This window comes from Mirounga angustirostris, unplaced genomic scaffold, assembly GCF_029215605.1.
Source record: "Mirounga angustirostris isolate CCGP_5_RB_7025 unplaced genomic scaffold, mMirAng1.0.hap1 SCAF_1, whole genome shotgun sequence".
NCBI classification, from domain to species: Eukaryota; Metazoa; Chordata; class Mammalia; order Carnivora; family Phocidae; genus Mirounga; species Mirounga angustirostris.
Window position 1 is genome coordinate 209481677 of NW_026991709.1, and position 8531 is coordinate 209490207.

Consider the following 8531-nt stretch of genomic DNA (forward strand, 5'->3'; position numbering starts at 1 on the left):
TCCAAACTGGACTTGATCTCAAGAGAGAAGTCAGAAGTCCATATAATTTACCATTTAGGGAGAGCCAAACCAGAGACTATGCATAAAAATATTTTGTGGGTTGCCCATCATCGGCTTCTATTATAAATTCAATTTGTTTGGGAAACTCTTCCAGGGAGGGTCATTTTAAAAATACACAGTAAATGTAAATAACAATCACTCTAGCCAATAAATGAAATTGAGAGGATAGAACACAAATATTATCATTATCAAATCACTACTGGATTTGTGAGTCAGTCAGGGAACAGATGAGATTGGATTAATTAGGTGACTCTAATTGCACGGCCATAATATTGATCATATTACACTAGGACTTCTGAAACATGGCAGCCCTCCCAACTACTTAACCACCAAGGCCCACCAACCAGACAGGTTGTTGCTGGCAGATCCCCTCTGACAACACCTGGAGGATTTTCCCCAACATCCCACTCTGCCACTGCATTCTTCTACCTGCTACAGGCCAAGGAAATATTTTCTCCAAGGTTCATGCTCTGTGTGTGTGTGTGCCAAGCTCTGGGGGTGACCTTTCTCTCCCAGGTGAAGAGAAGGATTGAGGTGTAAGCCCTGGGATTGGACAAGAACTAAGATTTGCTGACACAGAAAAGAGAATCTATAGTGTGCAGGGTCAGCAGAGTCCAAGAAGCCCCAGTGATTCCTGGATAGAATCAGAGAAGAGGATGTCAGATGGAGCAGGTATGTTTGGGTGTGAGTTTGCTTGGGAATATCAGGAGGATGTGCGTAACATAGGTAATGCATTCATAAATGTTTTTCGTTCATATATCCATCCTTTGTTATGGAGTACTTTCTACATACATTAAGGCACTAGTTCTTGCCCTCTGGAGTTTACAAAGTCAGTGCCAGACGAATTTATAAATTTTATTTATAATGTACAGATACAGCACTTCAGGAATGTTAGGTGTTCCAAGCATTTTTCAAACATTAACTCCTTTAATAACTCTCCATGACCTTACAAAGTAGGTATTCTTGTTATTATGCCAATGACAGATGGAGAAACTGAGGCACAGACAAGGTAAGTAACTTGCCCAAGGTCAAATATCTAGTAAATGATAGAGCTGGAACCCAGGCCTATTTTGAGTGGTATTCTGTGCTATGTCCCCTTCCTGTAATTCTCATTTCTGAGTTTATTCATCATATACCTGTGTCACCAACCCACAGGTGTTACAGATATAATCTCATGTACACCTGGTGATGTCAAAAGGAAGTAGTTACTAGCATGAACCCCAATGTGCAGGTTGGGAGAGTGGAGAGGCTCCCAGTGGCGCAAAGGCTTTTCCAGGACGGGGAACTGACAGAGAAAAAAAGAGGACTGAACTCAGCTCTGTCCCCTCCAAGCTGGGACCCTGGTTACATTCCCAGCGTGTGGTGTGGCGAGCTGTGGTGGATATTTGTGTACAGTTATGGAGATAACACAGCCAAGTAGGATAAGCAGTCAATGGTCTAGTGGAGGCTTTGGGTAGGTTTCAGTGAAGGAAGGGGCCCAGGAAATGGAATCTTGAAGAAGCAACCTCATTTCCTTGGTGACAGAACCCAACAGAATTCTGGTCACCAGGCACCCACATTCTAGAGACAGCCCCTCATCCAGTTCACTTGACCAGAGATGCTCAACAGAGTAACATGTATGTGGTCCCGTCATTTCCCACTTTCCAAGGCTCTGGCCTCAGGAGAGCCAAGAGTGAGAACTTTATCAGTCGCTGTAGACACTGGCTCAGCCCTTATTTCTAACACCTCTGGCCATTCGGCACAGGGTACCCTAAGGTAACACAAGGCAGCCCAGGACAGGTCAGTCCAGGCCAGGCCACAACTGTGATCCCACCAGGGCAGCCCCACACCCTTTACCCCTTCCTGTGTGTGGTGGGGGGATAAGGCAGGAAATGAGGAGGGGTGTCTTCCTGGGCAGGAGCAAGTTGTTAGGTGTGGGAAACCTGGCAATCTGTCATGTCCATAGCGCAGCTCATGGCTAGCAGGATGGAAATGTAAGTTCTGGTACCAAGGACCTCTACCCACATCCCAAACCTCAAGGTGTCATCTTGTTCCCTCTCTGGCTGGAGATCTATGCAGATGCTCCTCTGTGCTGGATCTTGGGAGCAGAACTGGGGGTCCACATTTCCTCCTGTGGTGTTGTCTAAGCAGACCCCTGAAGCCTCCTCCCCAGTTACTCTTTAAGAGTTTTTCGGATTTAAATGTGTCCCAGGGGAAATAGGCATTCAGGTTTTATCTCTTAAGTCTCATCACGTGTTTAGGCTTTGGAACAATAAACCACTCAGATACATAAAATTATACGTTTATTCATTCAGATATTAGAAAACAATCAAAATTGTTTTACCTCTGTTTATCAAGGGATTACCCCCTCTCTTTTTAAGAGTCCCTGTCTACACCTACCCTCAGCGATCAAGACTCACCGTTGGGGTTCCATCTCAGATTAATGCTATCCTTGAGGATTTGCTACTCTATCTAGCCACGTCTTCCACCACTGAATACACAGTAAGTATGTCCTCTATTGCTTCAACCACTCCTCTATCCCAGAAAACTCATTCCCTAACTAAGAACTTTTCAGACCACTCTTTTGTACCTTCTGTGTTTTGTTTCATCAACTGACAGTACAAAGATTCATATTTGGGTAAAATTTCTAAGTTATACATGCTTTTTCCATGTTGTATTTGAACTATTTTAGAAAAGTTTTTAAATTTAAATTTTAGCTTTAAAACTTTCTCTGAATGCAGACATTAGCCAAATTTTAAAAGATGTGATAGATTCTCCTCAATTTTAAATAATCATTTTCCAACTTACTTGAAATGTTAAATTTATCAAATACTAAACTTCCATATATACAAGGGGCTGTTTCTGGAACCTCCATATCCCTCTTCAATTTGTTGGGGGTTTTCCTCCCATAACAAACTTTAGAGAATGTTGTGGTATATTACTTTTTCCATATCCTCCCTTGTTGTTCATTCCCCCCCGCCGGCAAAAAAGTTATTATTTTTCTTTGAAAATTTTCACTTCCAGGGTGCCTGGGTGGCTCAGTCAGTTAAGCATCCAACTCTTGATTTTGGCTCAGGTCATGATCTCGGGGTCCTGGGATAGAGCCCCACCTCAAGCCCCGTGTGGGGCTCTGAGCTCAGCAGAGAGTCTTCTTAAAGTTTCTCTCCCTCGGCCCCTCCCCAACCCATATGCATGTGCCCTCTCTCGCTGTCTCTCTCTCAAAAATAAATAAATAAATCTTTAAGAAAAAAGAAAAATTTCGCTTCCTTGTGAATTTGAGAATCAACATCTTCATCTAAAAATTACATTATGGTTCTATTCTAACTTTATTACATTGAATCAAATATTTGGGGTGAAAATGAATTCTTTACAATATTATAAACCATTGATAAATACAGTTTATTTTTATTTAATCATGGATTTTATTTCCTTTTTAATGTTTTATCATTTTTTTCATATTATCTATTGTATTTGTTTTAGAATTTATTGACGTTATTATTGTCATTATTACCTTACTTCTGATTGCTTTGAGCATATGCGCTGCCAAAGTGAGCGCTACTTCTGATTGCTTTGAGTTTATTTTCCTCTTCTTTCTAAAATTTCTTGAGGTGGGAACTTAGATTAATGATTTCAGACATTTCTTCTTTTCTAATGTAAGCATTTAGTGCTATAAATTCCCCTCTAGGCACTGCATTATCTGCATGCCACAAATTTTGATATGTTGTGCTATTTTCATCTTTTTTTTATTTAAATTCAATTAGCCAAGGTATAGTACATCGTTAGTTTTTGATATAATGTTCAATGATTCATTAGTTGAATATAACATGCAGTGCTCATCATATCACCTGCTCTCTTTAATTCCCATCATCCAGTTACCCCATCCCCCCACCCACCTCCTTTTCCACAGCCCTCAGTTTGTTTCCTGGAGTCAAGAGTCTCATATGGCTTGTCTCCCTCAATGATTTCTTCCCATTCAGTTTTCCCTCCCTTCCCCTAATTTCCTCTGCACTATTCCTTATGTTCCATGTATGAGTAAAACCGTATGATAATTGTGTTTCTCTGATTGACTTATTTCACTCAGCATAATACCCCCCAGTTCCATCCATGTTGATGTAATTTCATCTTTTTTAGAATTTCATTTGAGAGTGCCTATTGAACCATAAATTACTTATAAATGGGCTGATTAATTTCCAGTTATTTGGAGACTCTCTTGTTATCTTTATGTTGTTGATTTAAGGATGGTTTTATTATGGCTGGAGACTATACCTGGTATGATTTCAATTTATTTCAATTTGTTGACATTTGTTTTACGACCCAGTATGTGTTCTATCTTGGTGGATGTTCCATGGGAACTTGATAAGAATGTGTATCGGCTGTTGTTGGATGTAGTGTCCTATAAATGTCAATTGAGTGTTCTACAAATGTTAATTGGATACTGATATTTAATGACATTGTTCAGTTCTTCTATATCTTTGTTGACTTTTTGTCTAATAGTGCCATAAATTTCTGAGGAGGGTGTTGAAGTCCCCAATTATAATTTTGGATCCCTCTATTTTTCCTTCCAGTTATATTAGTACTTTTTTTTAGATTTTGATTTTATTATGAACATTTTCAAGAATACAGCAATTGAAAGAACTTTACAGTGAATGCCTGTATACTCACCACATAGATTTTACCATTATGTTTTGCTATACTTGTTTGTTCTAGCATATAGCCATCATCTATCATCAATAAAACCATCTTGTTTTGATACATTTCTTTCTTTTTTCCAGCTTTATTAAGATATGATTGACAAGCAAAAATTGTACATATTTAGGCTGTACAATGTGGTATCTTTTTTTATAGAGTACAACTGATGATATATCAGTTTTTGATTCACATATTTTGATTCTCTGTTGTAATCCCTGTCTTCTTGGTGGAGTGATTCTTTTATTATCAAGTAATTCCCTTGTCCCTAGTAATTTACTCTGATCTGAAATCTACTTTTGGCATGTTCTTTCTCCAGTTCCTTCCTCTCCAAGATCTTCTCTCTGTCTTTAATTCAGAGAATAAGGGATGCCACGTGCCACCACTGGAAGGCAATGGAAGTTCAGACTCTCATTCCATCTGCACTGACAATATTCTAGCTGGGAAAGGGAATGCAACCCTTTGTTGCCTGCTGATGCCACTTGGTGCAGGGGCGGGGGGTGTGAATGACCACACTTCCTACTCATTCTCCCCTGATACTGATCCAGCTATCTTCTACCACACCAGTGGGAGACAAAGAAACAGACTCCCAGCTCTGTGTCCACTGATGCTGCAGTGGAATAGGAAAGCACCCACCTGGGATGCTTGCTGTTGCCCAGGGTGGCAAGAGTCTAGGTATCTGGCTTCCACTTTGTTGATGCTGCTGGTGGGACAGAAAAATGTCTTCCTGGGCATTTGCTGTTGCTGAATCAGGGCATCAATAGAGACCAAGTCAGCAGGTAAAAAATGCCCGCCTGGGCTGCCTGATGCTGATGGTAGGAAATAGGTGTCTATACTCCCCACTCAGTTCTCACTGACAGCACAGAGTTTGGGTGGGGTAGGGTGGGTATGGTAAAAAATGTTTCTGTCCTGCTGAGTTTTCCATGACCTGACCCTTTAGCCAGAGAGAACATGCTTGTCTAAGGACTTTTATTTTGCCTGGGTCTGTTGGTGATTCCAAGTTGCAGGCATCTCTGGTGATCAGAATTGGGTAAATGGAAAATTTTAATAAAATGTAAGAAACTTCTTACTGTGTAATGCATTCCTCAAGTGCTGAGGTCCTTAGCCAGTCCACCTTCCTCTTTCCATCTTTTAGTCTTCATACAATTATTTGTTGAATTGTTTCCAAGGCTTTATATTATGTTTAGCAGGGAGAAACAGGGAAAAGTGAGTCTATACCATCTTGTCCCAAACTGGGAGCTACGTTTTTTTTCCTTTACTATTTGGGTATTTCTTTCTTTCTTTTTTTTTTTTTTCCTATTTGAGTATTTCTTAAGTTTTTGCTTCATATTTTTCATGTTTTGTTGATCTAATAAAGGAGTTCTTTTTATCTATTACATTTTCAGTGTGTTATCCTCAGATATAAAAAGCTTCTTACGTATTGGTCTTGTATGCAGTCACCATGATGAGCTTACTGATTATAAATCAAATTGTGATGGGGTGCCTGGGTGACTCAGTCTGATTGAGCATCCAACTCTTGATTTTGGCTCAGGTCATGATCTCAGGGTCGTGAGATTGAGCCTTGTGTGGGGCTCTGTGCTCAGCAGGGAGTTGCTTGAGATTCTCTCTCTCCCTCAATCTCTGCCCCTCCCCCCACTTGTGCACTCTCTCTAAAAAAATAAAAATAAATAAAATAGAAATCAAATTGGAGTAGGACCTGCAGGATTTCCTGGGCAGATGATTTTGTCATTAGGAACACTAATGATGCTGCAGTTATCCTTGTCCTTGTCTCATATAGATTGGAAGTTGTTCCAGTCCTTAACCATTAGTGATTGTTATGGGCTGAAATGTGCACCACCCCCTCTCTCCACAATTCCTATGTTGAAGCCCTAACTCCCAGTATCTCAGAATGTGACTGTATTTGAAGATAAGGTCTTTATAGAGGTAATTAAGTTTAAATGGGGTCAACAGAGCAGACCCTAATCCAAATGACTTGTATCTTTATAAGGAGAGGAAATTTGGGTGAGATGTGGACAGAAGGAAGACCAGGTGAAGACACAGGGAGAAGACAACTATCTACAATCTGAGAAGAGAGGCCTAAGACAGATTCTTCCCTCGTGATCCTCAAAAGGGACCAACTCTGCTGACACACTGACCTCAGAATTCTAGCCTCCAAACTGTGAGAAAATAAATTTCTGTTGTTTAAGCCACCTAGTCTGCAATACTTTGTTATGACAGCCCCAGGAAACTCCTACAGGTTTTAATGCCCTTTTAATGTTTTCCAAATTAAGGAAGGTCTTTCTATTCTGTGAGTTCTATATTAGAAATTGATATTATATTTCTCAAAATATTTTTATTATGGAAAAAAGGCACATAACATAAAACTCATCCTGACAACAGTTGCCAAGTGTACATTACAATATTATTAACCACATGCACATTGTCATGCAACAGATCCTCAGAACCACCCCCTCTCATCCCACATGACTGAAGCTCTACACACACCGAAAAACTCCCCACCCACCCTACCCCCAGCCCTTGGCACCCACCGTTTTACTTTGTTTCTATGAGTTTGACTACTTTAGAGTCCTCATATAAGTGGAATCATGCGGTATTTGTCATTTTGTGACTGGTTCATTTCACTTAGCATGATGCCCTCAAGGTTCACACATGTTGTAGCATATGACAGGATTTCCTTCTCTGAATAATATTCCGTTGTATGAACACAGCACATTTTCTTTATTTTTTCATCCAACAATGTATATTTAAGCTGTTTCCATCTCTTGGCTATTGTAAATACTGCTGCAGTGCATTTTCTCAAATGTTTTCCTGGCACTCAGTGAGACTGAAAAAAAATTTCTTATATACATTAGCTAATGTAATATATTACCTTTCTAAATTTCTAAAGTTTAAATATTTGCCTCTCCATAGATAAATCTTGCCTAATTGTGATTTGTGTGGATACCAGTTCATTAATAATTTAAGATTTTTTTATCAAATATTTTTCCATAATGGCATTTTGTGTGTGTTCAGGAAGTTTGCATATGATATGGGGATTTCCTAATTCTTGAATATTTAGTACAGCTTTCTAGTAAACCTTTAGGATAGGAAGTATCTTCCTAGATGTAAGGCAGAGAGCAGAAAAATAATAAAGTGGTTGCTATACTTAACTATATCCAAAAAAACTGTAGTTTTATTAAATCATTTTTTACATACTCTTTGCTTACTTGTTAGAATAGTGCATATTATTTTATTAATGAAAAGAGAATTCAATAAGGTATTTTAAAATAAGACAATATCTATTGAGAATTTCTATGAAATATGAAAATTTTAACAATATGTTGCTATCAATTCCCTCATCTGTAAAATGGAGATAGATAATAGCATCTTCCTTGTAGATTTGCTGTGAAAATACTCAGGAGTGATGTGCATAAAATGCTTATCATCATGTACATTGGAGATTAATGCTCTATTCATTTTTCCACAAGGATGATTATAGCTTTTTTTAATGTTAGAAGACTGAAGTTTTCAAAATATATTCTGTTGTTGCAAAGTGAGTCACTTTTATAAATTCTTCTTACAGTTTGATGATCCCTTTGGAATATAAATTCAGGCTTCTGTGCATGTATGCATGTGTGTGGGTCTGTCTTTATACCTATATCTTAAATAATACTTAAAGCCTTATAATGAAAAGCTGTCCTCCTCACTCTTTTCTGACTCCCAGAAACAACTTCTTTATAGTAAATTGTACTTCTGTATTTCTAAATTCTGTAATTCTGTATTTCTGAAAAATAGCATGTAGTTCTCTTACATATCTTAAAACATAA